Genomic DNA, 27,447 nt, shown 5'->3' on the forward strand with positions numbered 1-27,447 from the left:
CTTATAACCTTGTAATTGGGGCTTTTGTGATTAAATTCTAAATTCACCGAGGAAGGAACTGGGACCACAAAGGGTGGGGGCAGAGCGGTTTGGGGGAAACCCGTTGTTGGGAATGTGACACTGAATGATGCTCTTGATTTTAATCCTCACACCAGTCATCACTTTGTTCTTCAATAAAGAATCCTGGGGCACAGTAGATTTATAAAAAATAAAAGAAGGGAAACGGACTTTGGCCCAGTGGTTAGGGCGTCCGTCTACCACATGGGAGGTCTGCGGTTCAAGTCCCGGGCCTCCTTGACCCGTGTGGAGCTGGCCCATGCGCAGTGCTGATGCGCGCAAGGAGTGCTGTGCTACACAGGGGTGTCCCCCGCGTAGGGGAGCCCCACGCACAAGGAGTGCACCCATAAGGAGAGCCACCCAGCGCGAAGGAGGGAGCAGCCTGCCGAGGAATGGCGCTGCCCACGCTTCCCGTGCCGCTGATGACAACAGAAGCGGACAAAGAAACAAGACTCAGCAAAAAGACACAGAAAACAGACAACCGGGGGGAAGGGGAGGGGAATTAAATAAATAAAAATAAATCTTTAAAAAAAAATAAAAGAAAAGAAAAGAAAAAAGAAAGATTAGTGGGCATTAAAAAAGAATCAGGAGGGAAGCAGACATGGCTCAAGTGACTGAGGTCCCACTTACCACATGGGAGGTCCCAGGTTCGGTTCCTGGTGCCTCCTAAAGAAAATGAACAAGACAGAGAGTTGACGCAATGGGCAGGCACAGCAAGCTGATGCAACAAGAAAACAGAATGAGACACACAACAAAGCAGGGAACGGAGGTGGTTCAAGTGATCAGACACCTCCCTCCCACATCGGAGGTCCCAGGTTTGGTTCCCAGTGCCTCCTGCAAAGAAGACCAGCACACAACAGACAGACTCAGCAAATTCAAACAATGAGGGGGTGGGGAGAAATAAATAAATCTTAAAAAAAAAAAGAAGAATAATCAGGAAGCATCAAAGTTAGTTTGGAAATACATAAATTGGATCCACAATCACAAAACAAAAATCTCCTTTGCAGCTCTGACACAGAGGTGCCAATAGTGAAGCCATAGGCCCACCCGCATCTGGACTGCTATAGAACACTATGAAAGGACCCCTGGCACCTGATTTTGGTTTCTAATACTGTTCTCCATTAAAGGAATCCACGCAGCACTTGAAACCATGTCTTGCAACAATGGAAATAAAAATCAGTATGGTCTGAACCAAACACTTTGCTCTGTGTGCAAATCTTCTGCAAGGGTGAGTGGGCAGGAAAGCCAACTTGAGGGGCTTCCATGGCCCACCTGTGACCCCTGAACACTGAGAGAACCATAAAAAGAGCTAATCCAAATGAGCAGAAAACACGAAAAGTCTCATGGCTTCTATAAAAAAGTCTATTTGCAAATGTGACTGGGCACTATAAAAAAGTCTAGGGCAAATGTGACTGAATGCATACTGTTGTTAATGTGAATAAATGAGAGTGTGTGGACATGTGAAGCTCCGTTCCTCGTACTGTGCATTAATTTATAGAAGATACACGGGGAAGGGAAGACATGGGAACTCAGATGCAGCCAAGAGTTCTGGGGCACACAGTGGCACAGAAGAAGCAGCCGTGGGCAGCAGGACAGCTCAGCCACCAAAGGGAGGCGCTAAGGAGACAATCCTCTTGAAAGGCACAAAGGCATAACAAGAAACAAAACAAATCTAGGGGGAGCATCATGTGACCCAAACACCACAAACACAGAGGTGGAAGGGAGGCACCTCTGCAAGAACAGGCGGGAGCTGGACTGTGCCCGCAGCCAGCATTACAAACTTTGTCTCCAGGCTGAAGCCAGTTCAGGAAGGTAGGCTGGGGCAGGCTCACCCCAGAGGACACAGCTCAGTCCCAGTTCCCAAGCAAGGAACCTTCGTCAACAACTAGCCCTGCAACTGCCCTGGACAGGGGCAGGCTTCTTTTTCTTTTAGGTCTGCTGAGACTATCATGACCCCAGGCAAGGCATAAAAAGGTACGAAAGGAAAGCACATGTAGCTCAAGTGACTGAGTGCCTCTCTCCCACACTGGAGGTCCGGGGATCGGGTCCCAGTGCCTCCTAAAGAGAAAGTCAAAAAGAAAAAAGGCAAGCAGATACGGAAGAACACACAGTGAATGGACACAGAGCAGACAGTGAGCTCAAAGAATAACAAGGGGGGAGATACGTTTTTTTTAATGTATAAAAGCATCAAAGGGGGAGCGGGTTGTAGCTCAGCTCAGTGGTTGAGTGCCTGCTTCCCATATACGAGTTTCCAAGTTTAAACTCTGGTATCTCCTAAAAACAACAACAAAACCAAAAACAACCAAGAGGGAACAGAAGTGGTTCAAGCGATTAGGTGCCTCTCTCCCACATGGAAGGTCCCAGATTTGGTCCCCCATGCTTCCTAAAAGGAAGACGGGCACACAACAAACAGACTTAGCAAATACAAATGACAGGGGAGAGGGGTGGGGAATAAATAAAATAAATCTTTTTTAAAAACTTTTTAAATTAAAAAACCATGAAAGCATTACTCAAATACATGGTATCACTCATTGAAATAGGCGAATATGACTAACTTCAATAAATATTTAAGAGAATCTGATTAGCAAAATGTTTAAGTTTTCATTTTCTAGTTGTGTTTGTAGTGTTTATATGTTCGGTAAAATCTTTAACAGATGTATAAGTTTAGTAAGTTGTATAAAGAGAAAGTTAAATCATAGTAAATACCCCCTGCATGTAAAAACCCAGTGGGCATATGGTAACCTTCCTTTGACTCACTCCTAGAAACTGAACCTAAGAGAATGATCCAACAGTATTGTAAAGCCATGTTTACAAAATATCCCACCACAGGTTTGGGTTTATAGCAAAAGCTTAGAATTAGAACAGCCACACACCCCCAACAGGGGAGTGACCAGACTCAGCAAAGGCACATAATGGAAAACTATGCAGCCTTTAAAAATAAATACAAATTATATGGAGACATAGTTAAAAAGTTAAAGCAATTAGTGAATCTGGGTTAAGGGTAAATCAGAATTTTCTGTACTTTCCATAACTTTGAAATTACTTCTCTCTCTTTTTTTTTTTTAAGATTTATTTTTTATTTATTTCTCTCCCCTCCCCCCCACCGCCAGTTGTCTGCTCTCTGTGTCCATTTGCTGTGTGTTCTTCTGTGACCACTTCTTTCCTTATCAACGACACTGGGAATCTGTGTTTCTTTTTGTTGCGTCATCTTGTTGTGTCAGCTCTCAATGTGTGTGCCGCCATTCTTGGGCAGGCTGGACTTTCTTTCGCACTGGGCGGCTCTCCTTACAGGGCGCACTCCTTGTGCAGGGGACACCCCTACGTGGCACGGCACTCCTTGCACGCATCAGCAATGCACGTGGGCCAGCGCCACACGGGTCAAGGAGGCCCGGAGTTTGAACCGCGGACCTCCCATGTGGTAGGCGGACGCCCTATCCATTGGGCCAAGTCCCAATTACTTCTCATTAAAAACTGAAATAGGGAAGTAGATATGACTCAACTGATAGAGCTTCTGCCTACCATATGGGAGGAGCTGGGTTCGATCCTTGTGCCGCCAAGTGCCCACGTGAGTGCCTGCATGGTGAGTGAGTGCCCCACACAAGTGAGGCACACAGCAAGATGATGACACATCAAAAGAAAGACAAGGGGAGAGTCAAGGTGAAGTACAGCAGAAACCAGGAACTGAGATGGCACAATTGACAAGGAACCTCTCTCCCCATCAGAGATCTCCAGGATCAAATCCCAGTGAATCCTGGAGGAGAGAAAATGAGAAGACAACACAGACAGGGGGAAAAAAAAAAAAAAAAGACAACACAGACAGCAAAAACAGCAGGGCGGGAGGAAGGGAAGGGGGGGAAATAAATAAATCTTTAAAAAAATAAAATAATAAAATAAAATACTGAAATATATGCAAAATTGCATGAATACTAACTGCAAAAATGTAACAATATACCTGTGAAAGAGACTGACAAGAAAACAACAAAATGAAAAGTGGCCTTTATAAAGTAGGATTATGGGGAAGCAGACGTGGTTCAACTGATAAGAGCGTCCACCTACCATATAGAGGGCCCAGGGTTCGATACCCAGGGCCTCCTGACCTATGTGGTGAGCTGGCCCACGCCCAGTGTGCTGGGGGCAAGGAGTGCCATGTCATGCAGGAGTGTCCCTGTGTAGGGGAGCCCTACGTGCGAGGAGCGTGGCCTGTAAGGAGAGCTGCCCTGTGTGAAGAAAAGCGCAGCCCAACCAGGAGTGGCGCCGCGCACATGGAGAGCTGATGCAGCAAGATGACACAACAAAAGAGAGTCAGTTTCCCAGGGCAGCTGACAATGTAAGAGGATGCAGAAGAACATACAGTAAATGGACACAAAGAGCAGACAATGGAGGGGGGGAGGGGAAAGAAATAAATAAAGTTTTAAAAAATCTTTTAAAAAATAAATAAAGTAGGATTATGGATTTTGCTTTCATGCTTTAAGTTTTTATGCTACATTTTTAATGGAACCAAAGTCATTTCAACCAAAGACTCCAGGCTTAGGAGAAAGACAAGTTCAGCAGCCTCCAAGGTAGGAAAAACCCCTGCACGGGCCCCAGAAGCTGGTTTGGCGTTTCTGGGGATGCGGAGAAGCACTGAGCTTTCCTGCCATGGACTCGCAGGAACATCCACAAATTCTTCAGTCGGACCCGAGAGCGCAGTGCCTAAAGCTCTTCTCTCACAGGGCTTGAGGATCAGGACTCCTGGGAAAGGACAGCCTCGCGCAGGCGCACAGCTATGACACGCAGGCGTGGTGCCAGATGCGTGCCTCCAGGGGGCCTGGGAGCCCAAAGGGGCCATTTATATATTTCATTTAGTAAAACCGCTGTTTTCTTTAAACGGTTCCTTAGGCTCAGCAGAAGTCAAAATGTGCCTGACAGATTTCATAACTATTCCTTTTTGCAAGAGGTACCAGGGTCAGACACAACTTTGAATCAGCACTCAGGGCTTTCTCCCTACAACCAACGCACACAACTGTAATAGAAGCAAAATCGGACTCTAACAACCTTCCCCTCGGGGGTATAGCTTCCTGTCTTGGGGGCTGGGGGCGAGGCAGCGGCTATCAGGTTCGAGCCAGCGTGAAGCACATGAAGCACGACAGGTGCAGGCTCTCCTCACAAACCAGGCCAGCTGGGCCCCCAAGGGGGCTGAGCACTAGACGCCCCATCAGGTTCCTGGAAACAGCAGAAGCCAAACCCGCCTTGTGCCTCCAGGGCCAGCCCAGTGTGCAGATGCTCGGGCCTGGAACACGGGTAGCTGGGCTGTGCTGACCTGAGGGGCACCACGGGCCCTGCAGCACCACACCCCACGGGGAGGCGGGCAGAGGGGAGAAGCACCCTGCTTCTGAGCCCCAGGCTTGGTCCTGCTTCTGCCACCTCCCCACCTCCCCGGAAGCATCACATGTGTGAGACCAGATCGGCAGGGATGCACTCACAGGCCTCACCCAAGTGCACCTGTGCACCAACCTCCTGCCAAGCATTAGGTGCCTCAAGGCAGCACAAAACACCCAGAGGCCAGTGAAAGTACCGTCCTCCTGTTAGCCCAGCTCCAGCTGCTCCCTCCAGAGGAGAGGGGCAGGCAGGCGGTGGTCAGCCATGGGGAGAAGCTTCAATTCAATCACAGATTCAAGGAAATGTGTTGATTTTAATTCAAAACAGTGAACTACAGAGTAAAATATCAAGCAAAGCAGAATTTTAAAATAAAATATGATGGACTGATTCATGGACCTGGGAAAACTTAACGGTACACCAACATACTTCGGAGCCAGAAATTCCAGCAAGGACAACGCACAGCACAGGTAGGCGACAGGGAGGTGCTGTGAGCCACTTTCAGGACGGTGGGTGTGACAGCCGAGGAGGAAGGTGATATGGGCTGCAGGTGCCCACAGGGAGCAAGGGCCTCCTAGGACCTGGCCATGGCACCCACCTCCACCCAATGGCTACCTGGGAGACGGGTGGCCCTGATATCAAACACCCTCTGAGGACCTTCAAACAGCAAAGAATGCCCAGGCCAGCTTCTGTGGCACGTACCACGGAGAGTTACGTTCAGTTCAAGCTTCACTAACTGCTAATCTGAACGAGAGCATCACGCCAGGGGACACAGTCCCCCAAAAGAACACGGACACTAAGGTCGGCCTGGCAAGGCTTATTTGGAGCACTTTTTCTGAAGGCATTCTTTTCTCTCTTCGTCAAGGTGGTATCTGTTACACATTAGAGATCCTCAGGTAAGAACAGCCCTCAGCAACGGGGCTTTGTGCCTGGTATCGGTTTGGCCTGACCCCTTGTTCAGTGCCAGTCAGGCAGAGGTGGCCCCAGCACACCTCTGTCCTGTCCCCAGACACTGCGACAGGCCACCAGCCAACCATGAGGAACACTGGGAGCACGGGGCTGTCTACAGAGAGCTCAAAGTGACCCAACAGGCCCCATGACACTGAGCTCCTGGGCAGGCACAGAACAAGGAGATACTGAGCATCTTTCCCAGTGAAACTTGCTCACTTCCAATTCAACACGTGTCCACGGAACATACCCAGGACACCCAAGCAAGATGCGACTGGGGGTGGCACAAGGACCACGGTAAAGGCCAGGAAGTGTGTGTGCTGCTGTTACTGGGGCTGTTTGTTGGGGGGAGGAGGAGGGAGGCACAATTCTGCCAGAAAAACACCCATGGAAAAAGGCACTGCAAAGCAGCCATTTGCACCACAGAACTCAAGCATGAGATGTGCGGCTTAGGCTCGGCGCCAGGTGCCCCGAAGCAGAGGCCTCCACCGCCAGCAGCCCAGCCCCAGAAAGCGCCCAGGAGGGGAAGGGCCTCCAAAGCGCCTTTCCCCAGGCCGAGCGCTGTGTCCCGTGCACACAGTGGCCGCAACAGAGGTACATCCTGGGAACTACTGGACACAGGGCCCACCCCAAGCAGAGCCTGCGGGGGGTACAGCTGCTCCCACGTGCCCCTAGCCTAAGAGACTTGGGGCCCTGTTGCAGCCTGTCCCGGGAGCTCTCAAATGGGGATGGGAGAGGTGTTGCTGGCATCTAGAGGGGAAGGGCCAGGGATGCTGCTCAACACCCTACACCCAGCAGGACAGCCCGCCACACAGAATGACCCGGCCCAACACCAACAGCTCCGTGGCTGGGCAGCCTGCCCTATCCAGACACTTGGCCTTGGCCCCCAAGAAGCAGCCCCAAGTCTTGGCGAGCGCTGTGCAGGTGCTCGTGGCACCTGAGAGGCACTGGGTGTGGCAGGGTCTGCACAACCACAAGAAGCCTGTCCTCAGAGAGGGCTGGGTGCTGTCCACTGTGAAAGCAGCATAGTGAAAAAACAAACAAAACTGTTATTTCCACAATATAAACTAGAAAACAGCAACACTGATGAGGCTTCATAGATAAGAGGGGATTTGATTTTTTAAAATTGAGAACTCCTGAACTGGAGCAGAGAGAAGTGCAGAAGGTACTTGCCGTGGGAAGTCAGGGGAGGGAGCAAGGGAGCAAAGCCCGGGACTCTAGCTGGAGAAAGGCAGGGAGGACACAGCGTGGCCTGGCAGGGGGCAAGGAGGCCAAAGGAGGGCTGGGCACACTCCAGTGAGGGTGTGGTGACCCCACCTTCCTCAGCAGCTACGACTGGCATTCAGCTCCCAAGTGGGCCAATACCCCACCAATCAGGCGTCTCAGAGGGAGGCCTCTTTCCTCCCAGGTCAGCTGTTGGACACCCCAACAGCAAGTGTCCAGGGCTCCAGGGAAGGCCACGAGGTCATGGCCCTCTGTTTCTTCTTCAATTTCCTTTGGACTCTGGCTAGGCCAGAGCCAACTCTCAATCCTGAGCAGGGATGCAAAACACTTCTAGAAGCTCAGCTCTGAGTCCTGTGACGATGACCTGCTTTATTTTGTGGGACAGCAAGCTGTGAAGGACAAACATCTATCACTCCCAGCAGCTGGCCCATGAAAAGAAGTATTAATTGAGAAATGTATGTTTTTATTCAAGTGTTTAAGAAAAAAAAAAAGTCTTGGCTTGGTACCCACAGTCTCCAAGTGTGGCAGTGTGCACCAAGAACCCATTAGGGACCCTGGGTTTTCCTGCAGGGAAAGAAACACCTCTCACAAAAAGAACCACTTCCCTAGGCAGCAGCTGAACCAATCCTCCGAGTCCCCAGTGTTTACGACAACCTATTGCAAGTCTTCCCAGCACTGGACTCACTGGGTGATCTCTGATGGAGGTGACAGAGAAACGCAGCAGTCAATAAAATTCACAGAGCCTGTCACAAAATAAAGGTTTAAGGCCGGGTTTTCCCATCTGTAAACACTGATGCACCTTGATGCTGCCTGACAAGCTCACCAGTCAAAAGCACATTCCCGTGAATGGTCCAAGGGCAGAATGAACCTCCTGCTGGATGCATGTGCCACCGCAGTGTAAGTCAAGGTGAGCAAGCTAGTCATTTTACCCTTCTGATGGCCCCAGCTGCTATAGACAGGGCTGAACCGTGCTGTGGGCTGGAGGGACACTGAAGTGGGGGGCTTAGCCGTGGCTAGAGGAGAGGGAGTCACTGAGAGGCTGCACTGTGCTTACCAGCCCTATGTGCAGCACCCACGGCCTCCAGTGCCGCTGTCTAGAGGTTCAATGACACCAATGCCTGCACTCTTGGCAACCTTCTGGTCTTTCCTTCCCTTCTCGCTCAGGAGGCCCATTTTCACTGCTTGCCACCACCTAAGACAGATCCCTCTGCTCAGTCCTCAAGGGGCCTGGAAATGCAGAGGACGGCTCGGCATGCACAGCTCCCAGCGCACACACTCTTCAAAGCAACAGCTTCTCTGTTATTTTACAGAAAATATTCACCACATAGAGCACTCATTTTACTTACTAAAGTTTCTTAAAGGAGGTAAATTAACTAGATTATTAGCAAACTAATGAAGACATTACCCAGCAGACATGGTTCATGTGTTAGAGAGGCTCTGGAGACATGGCCACAAGACAGACAAGGGCCCTGCTGCCCTCGCACCACTTCCACGCTAACAGGCCTGGCATCCTAGAGGGAGCGGGAGCAGGCCGGCGCTCAGAGAGCGCAGGGAGCAGACCTTGTGGGGCACAACTGGCTGCCATGTTGGAGGTGCCTTGCTTGGCGAGGAGCAGGTCCCGTCAGAGCAGAGGGAGGGCCATGGCCCTGGTCCAGCTGAGACGCTAAGACAGTGATGGAGGAGCAGGGAATACATAAGAAAATGAAATGTGATAAAACCTAAGCATGCATCACACATTGTCAAGTTTTACTTTCCCCTATTTCAAATTCAAAATATAGTAGCCTTCATGAATAAGAAAGAAAAAATAGTCATTCTGAAACCAACAGAAAGTAATGCTGTGAAACAAAGAAAGTAATGCTGTATTTTTTGAATGGCCATGATTCCTGATGTAACACACACTGACATACATTTTCTCTCTCTCACACATACACATGGTTTAAAAGGAATGGCAGACCATCTACCAGTCATCTCAAAGCAGCTGCAATGATTTAAAATGGAGCCCCCTCAGGACTGCCCTTTAAAAAAAAAAAAAAGATTTATTTATTTATTTATTCCCTCCGGCCCCCTGTTGTCTGCTCATATTCCCATTAGGCAGCTCTGGGAACCGATCCCAGGACCTTGCGGAGTGGGAGAGAGGAGATCATTCTCTTGTGCTACCTCAGCTCCCTGATCTGCTGCGTCTCTCATTATCTTTCCTCTGTGTCTCTTTTTGTTGCGTCATCTCGCTGTGCCAGCTCTCCGCGTGAGACAGCACTCCTGTGTGGGGCCATACTCTGCACAGGCGAGCACTGCACGTCGGCCAGCTCGCCACACGGGCCAGCTTGCCTTCACCAAGGGGCCCTGGGCACCGAACCCTGGACCTCCCACATGGCAGATGGGAGCACAACTGCTTAAGCCATATCCGCTTCCCAGGACTGCCCTTTGTTCAGCCAATCAACAAAGATGAGCTGAGCACCAACTATGTGTCACCACTATTTCAAGGCTCTGGAGATGCAGCAAAGGTCAAAACAAAACAAGAAGCCCATAGTCTAATGAGGCAGACAGATCAAAAAAAGTTTTTTCAAGAAAAACCAGATGAAGGTTACAATATGTGAGTTATTGATAATTACTGTGGAGAAATTGAGCAAATTTAGACAGGCAGTCAGAGAAGCCCTTACTGGGAAGGGGGTGCCTGAGGAGAGCTTGAGGGGTGGGGATGAGCCCTGAGGACAGCTGGGAGGACTCCCAGGTAGATGACTGGCCAATGCAGAGGCCTAGAAGGGGACGGCTCTGAGCTCACAGCCATCTAGCCTGGCCCATGCCACAGGCCAGCTCATAGCTCCTGGGTGTAGGCAGGGACCAGGACACCGCAGATGGACCTCTGGGGTCCCTCTTGGCACCATCTGGGTACCTCAAACTACAGGGTAGGAGCCTGAGAAATATGCTGGCATGAAGGCCCAGACAGAGGCCTGGGCCCCTCCTATATCCCCCTGGCTCCCAGAGGCTGGCCCCCAGACTACAGTGGCTCTAGATGCGCCGGAGCAGTGCTGGGCAAGCCCTGCCCCGGCACGATGACAGTAGACCTATCGGCAGTCTTCCTCCTCCACAGCCTTCTGCAATCCCCCTCCAGTCAACCACCTTGGCACAAGGCATGCCTGGGGCGCTGCCTATGCTGCTAAGGTCGACTCAGAGCTTGTTTCTCTTCAAGGCAGTCATATTTTGCTGACATGGGGTAGGTTTTAAAGAATCATTTGACTTCTGCAGTAAAAGAAAGTGATGGTTGCAATAGTACCCTTTAAAGTACTGTTAAGCACCAAATGTGAAATGAAAATCCTTCGTCCATTGTGAGAAGTCCAAGTGTGTATCTGCACTGCGGCTGCTGTTCTAAAGGGCCAATTCTTTGAAGAATTTTTAAGTAGTAATTAAGCTGTACAACTAGGACCCCAAGCATCTGCCCTAACTTGGATGACAAATGCTGGCCGGCAGCCCCATGGCCAGCGGAATGTCCCACCACGCCTGCAGCGCCCCCTCCCTGCTTGCTGGCCCTGGGGGGACGCGCAGACACAGAGCCCTGAGGCAAGTCATCCCTCCCTGCCTAGTCCAATAGGTTTGCCACCCACTTGGTGACCCAAAAATTATGGCAAGTAAATACTTTTGCTTACTCGATAGCTTCGGAAATTTAAATCTCTGGGGGAAATTTAAAGCAAAGAAACCTTTAGTATGCCTGTCCTCATTATCACCTTAAAAAAAAACAAAGGAGCACCTCCCGAGGGAAGGTCAGAGAGAAGAGGCAAGCGATCATGAGAGGGTTTCTGGGGAAGCTCCCCAGGGTTGTGCTCACTGGCTTTTATACACACACACGTGCACACACCCAGCTCCAAGGGAAGGCTGGGGGCTGGGGCCTGCCTCCCACAGTGGCCACCTGTGGCTCCCCTTGGCCTCCCACCAACCAAGCTCTCGTACCAACTGCCCCCGCCTCCCAGCACAGGCAATTGATCAATCTCATCCTCCCTCCGGGGGACCCACTGTATCCGTCTCTCTTTTACCTCCTGTCCAGCTGTCAGGACAAGCTTCAGTAGCTTCATCGTTGCTGATACATGTGGAAGATATGCTCATGGGGCAGCTCCACGAGCAGAAGGCAGGCCAAATGATGCCCAAAGGCCTTCAGACAGGAGTATCCATGCCACCAACAGCCCAAGTCCTCCAAGATGCCGGGACCACCTCCGGCACCATCTCTGTCCAGGGAGCGACTGTCACCCTGTCGTCCCTGGCTCACTCTGCCACCCTCCACCGATTCCTAGCTCAGCACGCACACTACTCCACACTTGTCCATGCAGGCATGTGCTGTGCCACACGGCTGCTGTCATCTCCTCTCCTTTGCCACATGGCACCACAGGTTTCAGCTAGCTAATGAAGAAGGCCAAGGAACAGCTCCTCTGCAACAGTTGTGACAGGGAAACAAGCTCCCAGCTTTAAAATGACTTCTAAATGAACTTTAAAAAATACAGTCCATTTGTACACCAGGTGTTTTCTGCAGCCTTCAAGTTGTTTGACTTTTCAAGTATTGCGCTCAGCAGTCTTGTTCTTGGGGATGTATAAGCCTCAAAGCAAAATAAGACTGAGAGCTAATTATATTTTCATGCTACCAAAAACATAGTAAAGCACAAGTTAGCGGCCCAGCATGCTACTCAGACGCTAAAGACTATTCCAAAATATCAGTATCAAAAGATGCAGCATCCAACATTCAAAACTGCCACATGTAACAGGCATTTGATTGGCAAACAGATTAAAATGCAAATGAAGATGGGGCCAAAGGAAAACAAGTGACCCATGGATTTCTTCCCACCTCCCACTAAGTCACACAAGACCAGACATCTCGCCTCATCCATAACCGTGCACAACAGCCTCCTTGCCCGAGATGGCCTGCGTCTGGCTATACAGAGCTGTGTCTTCTTAGAGCACCCCCGCAGTCCTGAATTACCAGCTAGTGGTAAGTCGGCAAAGAATCTACAGAAGAGGAAGACCACCGCCAGAGAGACCACTGCCAGGGCGAGGAGAACTCCCAGCCTGCGGCCCAGGCCAGCCCCGAGAGGCCCAGAGGAAGAGGTGCTGTCGTCTCCTCTGGGAAGGCTTGCAGGGTTGTGCTGCAAGCACTGAAAGGTGGTTTAAAACACTTCTCCAATGAAAAACGATGTGTCCCTTCATTTCCCCAGCAGAGAACACTGAGCACCAACTGGGAGCCCTGGTGACTCACCAAGTGGTGACGGGGTAAAATCCCACAAAGGGTTAACTGATAAGCCTCAGATCCCTCTGGATGGTTCTTCACCCCTTTGTATCTCTTTAAGAAAGAGATAAAGTACAAATAAAGCAATAATTTTTATATAATGAATGAACTTCGGCATTTCATGCTAAAGACTTTGTGGTGCCAAGAGAAACAGCCTTCCAGCTGAGGACGGAGGGGGAAGCCCACCACCTTGTACCACGGCCAAGGGCTGAGGCTGGGGTCTTCACACCCCATACTCGAGCAGGCTAGTTACAACTAGATTATTTAAACACGTCTTGGCTTTTCAGATTTTTTCTTTTTTTCAGATTTCTACAAACCTGCTAAAGAATCAAACTCCACCGTATTAGAAGAATAAGTAGATCTGAAAGCTTAATCTTTGGTTCTAAACTGCCTAACCCTTTTGCACATGAACTAGTCACAGCTGTGAACAGACAAGCACACTGCAGACATGAGGAGACAAGGGGCGCTAGGGATTGGGATTGCAGTCCTGGGGTTCTGCAGGCTAGGACCCAGGCTTTCTGTGCCTCTGAGCCTTCATCTCAGAGTCAGGGAGAACAAGAGAACCTTCCGTGGGCTCGCTGTACAGAGAGCAGGACCTGGCTCAGAGGGAGCTCCCTAGAAACACAGGCTTTCAACACTTCACAATTAAATAGTACAGAATGCAGACACAGAGTTTTCCCAACCAAGGTCATCAGATCATAAAACAATCCTTTCAAGGCCAAAAATAAAACCTATCCTCTTTCTAAATGTTGTTTCATTATCAATGAGTAAAATCAAATTAAATAAGACCCTGTATTAGAAGGCCCCATTTAACAAAGCAGTACAGAAAGGCTAGGATCCATACCCCACGTGAGAGAAAGCAGGATGGAAACCAGGGCCTTCTATGGCCAAGCAGCAGCCACACTGCCTAACGCCTCAGCCAGCCAGCAGGAGAACAGGGTCCCAGTCACAAAAGGCTAAGCTGCCTCTCAGGGCCACCCAGGCACAGCAACAGGTATAGGTCCTGTCCCTGCCACTGGCCCCAAAGAGCCAACCAGCTCACCTCCAGGGAGACATTGTGCTCGCTGGCCTAGAAGATTCTAGAAGGGCCTCCCCCACCCTGAAAACTTCCACGAAGCTAGGCCCAGCTCCAGGAAACCAAGGAGTACTGGGAAAGCTGCTGAAAAGCAGAGCCACCACCCCGGCTTCCCCACCCCAGTCAAGGCTTCCACCGCAGAGGACAGCTAGGTGAGAGGGACAAAATTGAAGAGCTGCGTGCAAGCCCTGGAGTCACAGCTGACTAGCAGAGAACACAGGCAGGCCGCATGCGCGGAGCTGCTTCTCTAACGCCATCCTACCCCACAGGGCAGCATGGCTGCCGCAAGAGACAAGCGCAGAAGCCTCGGCAAAACCCTCGGCAAAACCTACCGTGCTGCCCCGCGCAGAAACCATGATGTGGGGGAAGCTGGTGGGCGGGGCTCCTCAGGGCCTGTGTTCATGTCTGCGTGTACCCACCCTGCCAACCTATGCCCGCACGCTCTCCCACCACTGCCCTGTCACCACCAAGGCTCTCATAAGACACCACCCAACAAAATGCAGCTTGTCCTGCCAACAGGGAGTCATGCTCACGAGCTGAAGTACAGGGTGCTGGCTGGCTGGATTTCTTTAATGAGGGCTGGGAAGTAAGACTGAACAGTTCCACCACGCAAGCGGAGGAGGGCGAGGGAGGGGAAAAGCGCTCAGGGCAGTCAGTGCGGGGTCTCGGCTGGCTTCCTGCATCTGTCCTCCTGCTCCAGCGCCCCGAGCCCACTCCCCACTCCAGAGGCAGACAGAGGACATCACCTGGGCACTGATTCCTTGGTCTAGCTGAAGAGCACTGCTCGGTGAACAGTGCTCTCTGATTTTTACCAACCTACATTTTCAACATTAAGTTTATGCAACTGTCACCACAAGCATACTATGAAACATTGAATACAAGGATTTCTTTGACTGGACACCAGCTCTTTGCTTAGCTTAAGCACTGCAGAGCTGCCTAGATGTATAATTTTAGACACCATTAATTTGATTAATATGAAAATCAAGATGCTGGTTCCTTCTGGACTGAGGATAGAAAGGACTACAACCTGGGCAGGGCACACAGGGGGGAAACTGACTTTTTTTTTCCTTATGATATTGGGAACATTATTCTATGAATATCTCTCCTTTGTATATTAGAAGCAGCTAACTTGTTTTCAAAGTTTCACAGGTCTACAGTCAGAAGGGAATTTTGCTCTGTGATATACTGTATGCTTATAAATGACTTTTTCTTTTAAGATATTGAGTCTAGGGATTGAACCTGGGACCTTGTATGCGGGAAGCCGGCGCTCAAATCCTGACTTTTAAGCAGGGCAGTGAGCACACAGGAGTTCGTTGTATTTTCATTCTTTAAATTCTGATACATGTCATAGATACCACTTTATAGGTACAGCCATAAACAGTATTGCTTAAAGTAAAGTTAATAAAATGCCATTTTTCCCTCTACTTCTGAAAACACTACCTAACATAGTAAGTGCTTACTCTTTGCCCCGCACTCTTCGAGCATTTTAAACGCTCAGTTCATCCTCCACACATCTCTAGGCGGCAGGAGCATCAGTGTCCTGTTTGTCTAGACAGGGACGCTGAGCAAGGACCCCCTTTCAAGGTGGGCAGAGCTCCAAGGCAGCGTTCACGTGTGCCACCACGCAAAGCAGCTCGAACCGGAGACTGGGCCTCAGCCGGGCAACGAGCGGGGAGGGGGTGTCCTTCCCGGAGGGCAATCTCCTAAGGGACCAGTCTGGTGCCTACAGCTCATACCCTGTGACAAGCAAATCACCCTACCAGGAAGAATCTAGAAAAAATAGGAATTCAGACCCAGATTTATACTATAAAAATATTCATAAAGAAATTCTCCTAACAACTGGGAACAAGCTCTATAAACACCCAGCTACAGGAAGTTGGTCACCTGTGGTTCGCCCATAGAAAGGGATAGCAAGCACCAGTGGAAACAGAGTTTTAAAGAAATGCTGTGCAGTTCAGTGCTGTGTCAGTGGCCCTACTTTGGAATTCGTGTTCCTGAGTGTGATCTTTCTACACATGCCGCTTCTGTCACTTTTACTGAACCTGTGGTTGGCACTAGGGTTGGTGTATACTCAGGAGACTTGAATATCTAGACTGTTGTTGTGCCAGCCAGGCCCTGAGCCTCAGCAGACTTGCAACTCCTACCCTCTGGCTCATTGGTCTTGCCCAGGTCAGCTAACAGGGAGGTGAAGATGGTCGACCACCACACCAGGGAACCAAGAGTGCCTACAACTGCAAGCAGGAGAATTGCATCCATCAACATGTGGAATCTAAGCTCCCTCTCGATTTAGAGGTGGAGTGGACATCACCATCCCAGGAGCCACAGGATGGAGGAATAAAATATGGATTAGAGTGGACTTACTGCTATTCTACTATGGAACTATTGTGACTAGTTTATGAAAGAAATTGTAGCACTGAGGTGGAGAAAGTGGCCACAGGAGTTGCTGAGGGCAGGGAGAGGGAAGAAGAGATGTGATGTGGGGGAATTTTCGGGACCTGGAGTTGTCCTAAATGATATTGCAGGGACAGATGCTGGACATTATATATCCTGTCACAACCCACTGAATTTAATGGGGGAGAGTGTAAAGTACAATGTAAACTATTATCCATGTGGTGCAGCAGTGCTCCAAAATGTATTCACCAAATGCAATAAATGTGCCACAGTGATGAAAGAAGTTGTTGATGTGGGAGGAGTGGGGTAAGGGGGTGTGGGGGGTATATGGGAGCCTCTTTTATTTTTTGAATGTAACATTTTTTGTGATCTATGTATCTGCGAAAAAATACAATTAAAAAAATCTATATAAAAAAGAAATGCTGTGCAAAAAATGTAGAGTGAAAACAGCAGGGAACAAAACTATGTACTGTACATAACAGGAGTCCCAAGAGGTTTAAAAAAAAAAAAAGCAGAAAGGAGCTACATTCATCAAAAACAAACAAAAAACACTCATGATTCTGATGAGTATCTGTTAGCAAGGAGACGAACGAACTATTTTCTAGACACATCTCATATCTGGTTGGGCAGAAATCATTAACTACCAGTGGGGGACCCAGTGTGAAAAACTGATTTCTGTTTTGCAAGCCCCATCCTCCTGGAAATATATTAGAAAAAAACAGCATTTTAAAAATAATTTATCTAATCCACATGTTTAAGATTACATTTCACAGCCAAATAACCTTGGATAAAATTTAAAATAAATATGCATTTATAAAGCTGATTTAGTAAAATCAGTCAGGAAACAATACTGATGGACTCATGTCTTCTGTTTTGCCAAAATCAATAATTTAACATACATATTAAAGTTGACAACTAAGGAAAACTGAGTTTCTAATCTAAAGTCACATTAATTATATACCACTTAAACACAAATCTTTCCTTGGGAGTTAAATTCATTCAGCAAATGTTTGCTCCACAATCTGGTTTAGGAATCTAAGTGGAATCTGACTTGATCATAAGTCAACCCTCTTGGGGAGGGATATGGCAGGGCGAGGGGTCTCCTCTCCTATCCAGGGACCCCTGCCCCACAGCCTCCTCTCCCTCTTTCCAGTTCTTTGTTTTTGTTTTGTTTTTTAAAGATTTATTTATTTCTCTCCTCTTCCCTCCCACTTGTTGTTTGCTCTCTGTGTTCACTCGCTGCCTGTTCTTCTGTGTCCACTTGCACCCTTGGTGGCACCGGGAAACTGCGTCTCTTTTTTGTTGCGTCATCTTGCTGTGTCAGCTCTCTGTGTATGCAGTGCCACTCCTGGGCGGGCTGTGCTTCTTTCATGCAGGGTGGCTCTCCTTGCAGGGCACACTCCTTGCACATGGGGCAACCCCACGGGGGCGCCCCTGCGTGGCATGGCACTCCTTGTGCGCGGCAGCTCTACGTGTGGGCAAGCTCACCACACAGGTCAGGAGGCCCTGGGTATCGAATCCTGGACCCCCGATATGGCAGGTGGACACTCTGTCAGTTGAGCCACGTCCGCCTCTCTCCAGTTCTGACCCTAGCTCTTACAGGAATCTTCCTGCAGCCCCCATGACTAAAGGCAAATTGAAGTAAAACCCTAGGGCACAAGGGCATTCCTAAAGAAACGCGAGCCTCTCTCTGGGCCCCACAGGCTTGGAGAACAGTTCTAATAATGCTAACCAGTCGTCCTGCAAGGAAAATTTCAGTTATTCAAGTGGTCATACTTTCGTTTTCTGAGGTTACTCTCTCCTTGAAATCAGAGGGGGAAAAAAAACAGCGCCACCTCTCCCTTCCACCCCTGTCCATGTGAATAAATCTCACCTGACAGAACACCCCTCGGGCAGGTGGAGCCTGGGCTTTTTTTCCTGCTGTAGAGACAAGCACAGGCAGGTGAGGCTTCTCCTCACACCTGCAGAGGCACTGAGTGAACGAAGCTCATCCTGGGTGCCTACCTGCGCATTCTGAATCGGGAGTTTCTTCCCGGGGATAACCCTGGCCAGCTGTGACAGGGAGCAGTACGAAGAGAAAGTCACAGTACGCTGGTGCGCAGAGAAAGATCACTTATGTCAAGAGAAAGATCAGTTATATTCACCCACACCTCCACCTCTACTAGTTACCAAGTTAGAGCTTAGTTTTACCAGACACAAGGAAGGAAGGGCCGGTGGGCGGGCAGGTGTGGTGCCCCCTGTCCAGGCCGGCTCCCAGCGCCTGAGCCAGAGAGTCCGCCCACTGCAGGGCAGGCCCCACATCCTCAACAGAGAGGTGTCCCCACCCTTTTTGTCTTCAAAGTTCTTTCCCATTAAACCCGTACCCTTTCTTCCTCCCAATTCCCAGCCTTCGTGACTTTCTTCTTGGTTTCGGTGTGCTCTTGTGAAAAGGAGGCTGGAGAGGCGAATTTGCAGATGGGTAGGAAAGTAAGCCAAACTAATGATTCTCCTGCATGCCTATCTCCGAAACTCTGGGTTGGAAGAACTCTCTGTTCTTGGTTCAATAAAAAAGCCTCAAACAAAGTAACAGCCCACAGGCTAGTCTGTAACTGAGGCAAAGGTCTTTAGACAATAAACAACACTGTAGCTTCACCTGAAGGATACAAGGCTGGAGAAGGGATCAAAGCTTTCACCAAGGCCAGGCAGTTCAGAGCCCTCCCTCCTACCAAGGAAGCAGGACGCTGAGCACACTCAGCCAGGACCACCGCACCAGGCAGGTGAGACAGGAACGAGAGCCTCCGAACACACGGGAAGGATGTGAACCTGTCCCTAAATAGAAACCAGTTCCACCAGTGAGTTCAGACTCACTCTGCACTGCTGGGGACATCTCTGTCCCTCCAGAGTGTCTCAGGGAAGGGTTCCAGGCCTGCAGGAAGTGGTCAGGCAGGGAGCTGGCCTGGATTCCAGGGCAGTCACTGATGGTAACTAGACTTGCCTCTGGTACAAGTCAGAACCCTCTAGGCGCTAAGTTATTTCATCTGGGAATTGGAAGGATCCCCCGGAGGCCCACAAAGTTCCCTTCCAATATAGAAACAGCAGTTGTCCTAGGATCTCTGATAGACACACAGCAAGGATTCAAGAGCAGAGATGAGCCAGGGATTTCATTCAAGTAAAGTAAGAATCAAGTTGTTTCACAGCTCACAGGAGCCTGTGAGTCACGTGGGTATCCTGTCCCCTGGCACAACGCACTGAGAAGGGCCGCTCTCCTCTGGGGTCTTCCTCCCAAGCCCATAAGCCCAGTCCTACCAGAGGAAAATGTCAGACCAACCCAAACTAAAGGACAAATGCTCTTCGAAAGTGTCAAGGGTGAGAAAACCAAGGAAGACTGAGAAACAGTGACCAGAGGAGACTAAGGAAACACTATGACTAAATGTAACAGGTCCTGGGTTGGGGCCTGTCAGAGAAAGGGCATTAGGAGAAAAGTGATGACAGATAAAAACAGTCTGTGGATCAGTCGGTCCACTGCAACCAATGTTAATTTCTTACTTGGGACAAATGTATCAGGTAATGTGACCATTAGGAAGCCAAGTGAAAGGCATATGGGAACTTTCTGTATTATCCTTGCAACTTTTATATATTATCCCAAAATAAAGCTTACCTTAAAAATAACTTTGTTTAGAGACAAATTAACAAACTTAAAAGACCTGAAAACACTTGCATCATTCAAAATCTGACTCAAGTATATTCAAAACACACTTGAAAGGGGGAAAAAACCTAACAGAAAAAGTTTGTTTAGAATGAATTTCTTAATGCCACCGTCTTCAGCTTGCCTTGCCCAAAATGTCTGAGCACTTGGGAGTGGGCTGCCTCCCGGCCAGGCCAGGCCAGCCCTCGGGAGGCAAGCCAGGTTGCCTGCTCCTCGCTCCCCACTCAGCTTCTCCAATGAGGCCATTTCCTTGCTGGGGCAGCCCACAGCGCCCCCTGCCCCCTCCACCTGGGGCTCGGGCTCTTCTGAAGGCCTCTCAGCAGTAGCCCTGTCGGGCCACCCTCTCCTGTCCCTCCAGGCACCACTGGTAAGGGAGGCCCAGCTAGGTGCTCCCTGCAGGCTGCCCTGGAGGAGAACTGCGGGCCCCCAGCCTCAGAGGTGCAGGCCCAGTCTTTCTCGCCCAAGATTTCTTCAGGCCATGATTGTCAGCCCTGCTCTCCCGATGCCTCTCCTAACCACCGCCACCCTGTCTTCATCTCCTTCTGCCCCAGACACAGAGCTTTGTGACAGCTTCTGGGCAGGAGATTTTTTTAAGAGCCCCCCTCCCCCAAAAAGTTTCATTTATTTAGATCATGATTTGTTTTTTTTAAAGGAATGAGAACAAAAACCCATTCACAAGTAAAATCTATATTTAGATGCATGTTTTAAAAACTATATCTGATAAAAACACACACACAGGCTATAATTTTGACCAAAGGGAGGAAAAACATGAAAACACACACACGCACAAGCCTGGATAAAAAATATTAAGGGACTTCTGGTATGATGGGGGATTAGAAAGACAAGGGACTATCTTCTCCTCCAGAAAAATAGGTAGAGGACAGGCTGAAACAGCCTGGAAAAAGATCTTCTAGGGTTTAAGACACCAGGCGAAGGGTGGACACCACCCAGAGGAGAGAGACAAAGGAGAGGAATCACAAAAGCAAACCTCAAACAGGAGGACCAGGCACTGAACTGAGAGCTGTCAAAGAGTGCCATCTGCTGGCAGAACAAGGAAGTGCACATGAGAAAATGAAAAATAAAGAGAGGCTTTTTCCGGCCTTTATAGCCTCCCTCCCCAAGGCCCTAGAATGTGAATCTGCAACCCATTACTGGGTCCACAGCTCAGTTTGAGCAAATAGCTGGAACAATTCTAACAATCCAAGTCAAACCAAGGACCAAAGGGCAGCAGTAACACAGAGCCTCTCGCCACTAAATCCCCACAAAAGAGAAAGAAATTGAGCATCTGAGTAAACTAACTTCCTAATCAGCTGCTTAGCCAGCAGCAAAAAATTATGAGCCATACTAAGAAAATGGAAGACATAGCCCAAGAAAAGGAATATATCAAAGCCCCAGAAAAGATGCAGGATTTCAGACAACTAATTAACAAGACATACACAAATTTCCAAAATCAAATTAATGAGTTGAAAAAGCAATATGGCTAAAGAGATAAACGACATCAAGAAGACATCATGGGGGAAGCAGATTTAGCCCAATGGATAGGGCATCCGCCTACCACATGGGAGGTCCAGGGTTCAAATCCAAGGCCTACTGACCTGTGTAATGAGTTGGCCCACACACAGTGCTGATGTGCACAAGGAGTGCCATGCCACACAGGGTTGTCCTCCATGTAAGGGAGCCCCACACGCAAGGCATGCGCCCTGTAAGGAAAGTCACCCAGCACAAAAAAAGTGCAACCTGCCCAAGAATGTCACCACGCGCACATGGAGAGCTGACACAGCAAGATGATATAACAAAAAGAGACAAAGATTCCCACAGAAGAACACACAGCAAATGGACACAGAGAGTAGACAATGGGGGGGGGGGGCGGGAAGGGGAGAGAAATAAATAAAAAATCTTTAAAAAAAAAAGACAACAATGAGCGAGCATAAAGAATATAAAATCCTGAAAAGAAAAGTAACAGCTCATGGGAATGAAAGACACAGTAGGTGAGATCAACAACACATTACAGGGAAGCAGATGTGGCTCAAGTGACAAGAGCTTTCACCTACCATATGGGAGGACCTGGGTTTGATCCCTGGGGCCTCCTGGTGAAAAAGAAGAAAGCGAGCCTGTGCAGCAAGCCAGTGCCCATGCGAGTGCCTGTGTGGTGAGCCAATGCACTGCACAAGTGAGTCACACAGTAAGATGACAATGTATCAAAAGAGAGACAAGGGGGAGAGTCAAGGTGAAGCGCAGCAGAAACTAGGAACTGAGATGGGACCATTGACACGGAACCTCTCCCCCCATCAGAGGTCTCCAGGATGGAATCCCAGTGAATCCTAGAGGAGAGAAAATGAGAAGACAACAGAGGCCACAAAAACATCAGTGTGGGAGGGGAAGGGGGGAAAAATAAAGAAACCTTTTAAAAACACACACACACACACACACACACACATATTAGAGGTTTTTGATGCTGGAGTCTTGAACTGGAGCCCTGGGAAGTAAGCACACAGAAGAGCTTCATTATAAGGAAAGAGAAGCAAGCCCCGGGAAGAGAGGAACCCTGAGCCCAGAGAGAAGCAAGCCCTGGGGAGAGAGGAACCCAGGAAGCCTGAACCCTGGCAGACATCAACAGCTATCTTACTCGAACAGTGGCAAAATACTTTGGTGAGGGAAGTAACTTTTGTTTTATGGTCTGGTAACTGTAAGCTTCTACCCCAAATAAATACCCTTTACAAAAAACAAACAAACAAAAAAACCACATCAGAAGAAAGTGGATGTGGCTCAAGCAACTGAGTTCCCACCTACCATACGGAAGGACAGTGGTTCAATTTCCAGAGCCTCCTAAAGAAGACAGTGAGCTGGTGTGATGGATAGGCACAGCAAGCTGCCACAAGATGATGCAGCAAGAGACTCAAAAAGAAGAAGAAGAAGAAAACATAATGAGAAACACAATAAAAAGCAGGGAACGGAGGTGGCTCAAGCGATTAGGCACCTCCCTCCCACATCAGAGGTCCCAGGTTCAGTTCCCAATGCCTCCTAAAGAAACAAGGAAGATGAACTGATACAGCAAGTACAAATGAGGGGATGGGGAGAAAAAGGAAAAATACCACATTAGAGGCATACAACTGCAGACTTGAAATGATAGAAGAATAAGTGATACCAAAGACAACAGCTGAAATTGAAGAGAGAAAAAAAGAGAGAGAAAAGAATGGGGAAAATGAGCAGGGCTCAGGGAGTTGAGTGACAACATGAAGCACAACAACACACACGTCACAGGAGTTTCAGAAGGAGAAGAAGGGAAAAGGGGAAGAAAAAGTATTTGAGGAAATATTAGCAGAAAATTTCCCAACTCTCACAAAAGAACTTACATGTCCAAGAAGTGCATCATACCCCAATCAGAAGAAATCCGAGTAGACCTACTCCAAGACATGTACTATTAAGAAAGCCAAATGTCAAAGATAAAGAGCAAATTCTGAGAGCAGCAAGGGGAAAGCAAACCATCACATACAAGGGACACCCAGTAAGACTTAGTATAGATTTTTCATCAGAAACCACGGAGGCAAGAAGACAGTGGTTAAGATACAATTAGGATACTGAAAGAGAAAAACTGCCAGCTGAGAATTCTTTATCCAGCAAAACAGTGTATAAAATATTCACAAACAAACAAAAACTAAGAGTTTGCAAAAAAGAATCCACCTTTGCAGCAAATATTAAGAAAGCCTGACAGTCTAAAAGAAAAAAAAGGACAAAGAGTCTTGGAGGAGAGCAGAAAGAATAGCAGAAAGGATAACCAAAAGGGTAAAAAGACAGGCGAAAATAAGATTTGACATACGAAAACCAAAGACTAAAATTGTGAAGTAAATAATGCATTTACAGTAATAACATTGAGTATGAATGGAGTAAACTCCACAGTCAAAAGATATAGGCTGGGAAGTGGATGTGCCTCAAGCAATTGGGCTCCCATCTACGATATAGAAGGTCCAAGGTTTGATTCCCAGGGTCTCTGGTGAAAGCAAGCTGGCCCAAGCAATGAGCTAGCCCACGCAGAGTGCTGGCCCACACAGTGTGCTGGCCTGCGCAGAAGTGCTGGCCTGCACAGAGAACTAGTGCAACAAAGTGACACAAGAAGAGAGACACAGAGGAGAGACAATAAGAGATGCAGCAGACCAGGGAGTTGAGGTGGTACAAGAGACTGAGTGCCTCTTTCCCATTCCAGAAGGTCCCAGGATCAGTTCCCAGTGCTGGCTAAAGAGAATACAAGCAGACACAGAAGAACACACAGTGAATGGACGTAGAAAGCAGACAGCCAGCACAAAACAAGGGGCAGGGGTGGAAGAAATAAATAAATCTTAAAAAAAAAAAAAAAAAAGATATAAGTTGACAGAATGGATTAAAAAACATGAGCTGTCCATAACTGCTTACAAGAGACTCACATTAGACCCAGGGATACAAACTAGCTGATAGTGAAAGACTGGAAAAAGATACTCCACATTAACAGTAACCAAAAAAAGGCAGGAGTAGCTATATTAATATTGAACAAAACAGACTTTAAATGCAAAAAAAGTTATAAGAGATACACAAGGTCATTATTTATTAATAAAAGGGACAATCCACCAGGAAGATGTACCAGTCATAAATATCTATACACCTAACTAGGGTGCCCCAAAATACATGAGACAGAATCTGGCAAAACTGAAGGGAAAAAAAGACATCTCTAAAAAAATAATAATATTGGAGACTTCAACACCCAACTCACACTATTGGATAGAACAACTAGACAGAAGATCAACAAGAAAAAAGAGAACTTGAGCAGTATGATAAATAAGTTAGACCTAACAGACATATATAGAATGCTGCATCCAAACTCAGTGGGTTACATATTCTTCTCAAGTGCCCATGGATCTTTCTCCAGGATAGACCACATAGGAACAATACAGCTCTCAATAAATATAAAAAGATTGATGTTATACAAAGCACCTTCTAATATCATAATGGAACGAAACTGGAAATCAATAATACACAGGAAAAAGGTAAATTCACAAATGTGTGGAGGCTAAACAATATAACCAGCAGGTTCAAGAAGAAACTGCAAGTGAAACCAGTAAATATATTGAGACAAAAGAAAACAAGGACACAACTTATCAAAACTAATGGGATACAGGGGAGTGGATGTAACTCAAGCCACATCCCATATGGGAGGTCCCAGGTTTGGTTCCCAGTGCCTCCTAAGATGATGAGCAAGACAGCAAGCTGACTCAATGGGTTGTCATGGCAAGCTGACCCAATGAGGAAACACAATAAGGAGACACAACAAGCAGGGAACGGGTGTGGCTCAAGCAACTGGGTACCTCCCTTCTACACGGGAGGTCCCAGGTTGGGTTCCCAGTGCCTCCTAAAAGAAGACAAGCAGACACCGAGAGCAGACAGTGAGCACAAACAACTATGGGGTGGTAGAAATGAATGAATGAATGAATGAATGAATGAATGAATGAATGAATGTTTTAAACTTATGGGATACAGGGAAGCAGGTGTGGCTCAACCAATTGGGCTCCCGTCTACCATGTGGGAAGCCCTGGGTTCGCTTCCCAGGGCCTCCTCATGAAGGCAAGCTGGCCCGCACCTGCAGAGAGCTGAGAGCCCACGGAGAGCTGACAGCCCAATGCAGCAAGATGATGCAACAAAGGGAGAGAAGCAGACACAGAAGAATGCGCAGCAAATGGACACACAGAGCAGATAGCAAGCAAGTCACAAGGGGGGATAAATAAAGAAAATAAATCTTAAAAGAAAAAAAAAAACTTACTGGATACAGCAAAGGCAGTCTTAAGAGGGAAAATTATAGACCTAAAATGCCTATATAAAAATGAAGAACTAAACTCAAAGATTTAACTGAACAACTAGAGAAATGAGAAAAAGAAGGGCAAACCAATCCTAAATCAAGCAGAAGGAAAGAAATAATAAAGATCAGAGCACAAATAAATGAAATTGAGGACAAAAAGCAATAGAGAAAATCAAAACCAAAAGCTGGTTCTATGAGATCAATAAAATTGACAAACCACTAGCTAGACTAACAAAGAAAAAAGAGAAAAGATGCAAATAAATATAATCAGAAATGAAAGGAGGAATTTATGACTAACCCCACAGAAATAAAAAGAATTATAACAGGAAATTATGAGAAACTGTATGCCAACAAACTATACAATCTAGATAAAATGGACAACTTCCTAGAAATTCCAAACAACCTACATTTGACACTACTAGAAATACAAGAATTTAACAAATCAATCACATTTCAACAGATTGAATCAGTCATCAAAAATCTCCCAACAAAGAAAAGTCCAGGACCAGATGGCTTCACAAGTGAATTCTACCAAGCATTTCAAAAAGAATTAACACCAATCCTGTTTAAACTCTTCCAAAATATTGAAGAGGAGGGAAAATTACCCAACAAATTTTATGAAGGCAACATTACCCTAATACCAAAGCCAGATAAAGACACTACAAGAAAAGAAAATTACAGACCAATCTAATGAACACAGATGCAAAAATTCTAAACAAAATAATTGCAAATAGAATCCAACAGCAATTCACAAGAATTATACATCACAACAAAGTAAGATGTATCCCTGGCATTCAAGGCTTATTCCACAGAAGAAAATCAATCAAAGTAATACACCACATTAACGAACTGAAGGGGAAAAAAACATATGGTCATCTCAATTGACGTAGAAAAGGCATTCAACAAATTTCAACATCCTCTCTTGATAAAAACACTTGAAATGATAGGTATAGAAGGAAAATTCCTCAATATGATAAAAGGCATATATGAAAAACCCACAACCAAAATCATACTCAATGGGGAAAGGTTGAAAGCTTTCCCTCTAAAATCGGGAACAAGACAAGGATGTCCACTGTCGCTGTGTTAATCCACATTGCACAAGAAGTTCTAGCTAGAGCAATTAGACAAGAAAAAAAATTAAAGGTATCCAAATAGGAAAAGAGGAGGTAAAACTCGCACTATTCACTGATCCTATATTTAGAAAATTCTGAAATGTCTACAACAAAGCTACCTGAGCTAATAAATAAGTTCAGTAAGGTGGCAGGATACAAGATCAACACACAAAAATCAGTAATGTTTTTGTACACTAGTACTGAACAATCTGAGGAGGAAATGAGGGGGAAAATTCCATTGACAATAGCAACAAAAAGACTCAAATACCTAGGAATCAATTAAATCAAAGAAGTACAGGACCTACATGCAGAAAACTACAAAGCAATGCTAAAAGAAATCAATGAAGACAAACAAATGGAAAGACATTCCATGTTCAATGATTAAAAGACTAAATATTGTAAAGTTGGGAATCCTACCCAAACTGATTTATATAGATTCAATGCAATACCAATCAAAATTCTAAAGCCAACTTTATAGAAATAGAAAAAGCAATTACCAAATTCATTTGGAAGGGA

At 47.3% G+C, this 27,447-nt stretch overlaps 1 protein-coding gene across 2 annotated transcripts in view; it reads right to left on the reverse strand.

The window, feature by feature from the left end:
• The window catches only part of PDPK1 (3-phosphoinositide dependent protein kinase 1), a 129,884-nt gene that overhangs the window by 64,032 nt on the left and 38,405 nt on the right, over positions 1-27,447 (reverse strand). The window lies entirely within an intron of this gene.

Source organism: Dasypus novemcinctus, chromosome 23 (assembly GCF_030445035.2).
Source record: "Dasypus novemcinctus isolate mDasNov1 chromosome 23, mDasNov1.1.hap2, whole genome shotgun sequence".
Lineage (NCBI taxonomy): Eukaryota > Metazoa > Chordata > Mammalia > Cingulata > Dasypodidae > Dasypus > Dasypus novemcinctus.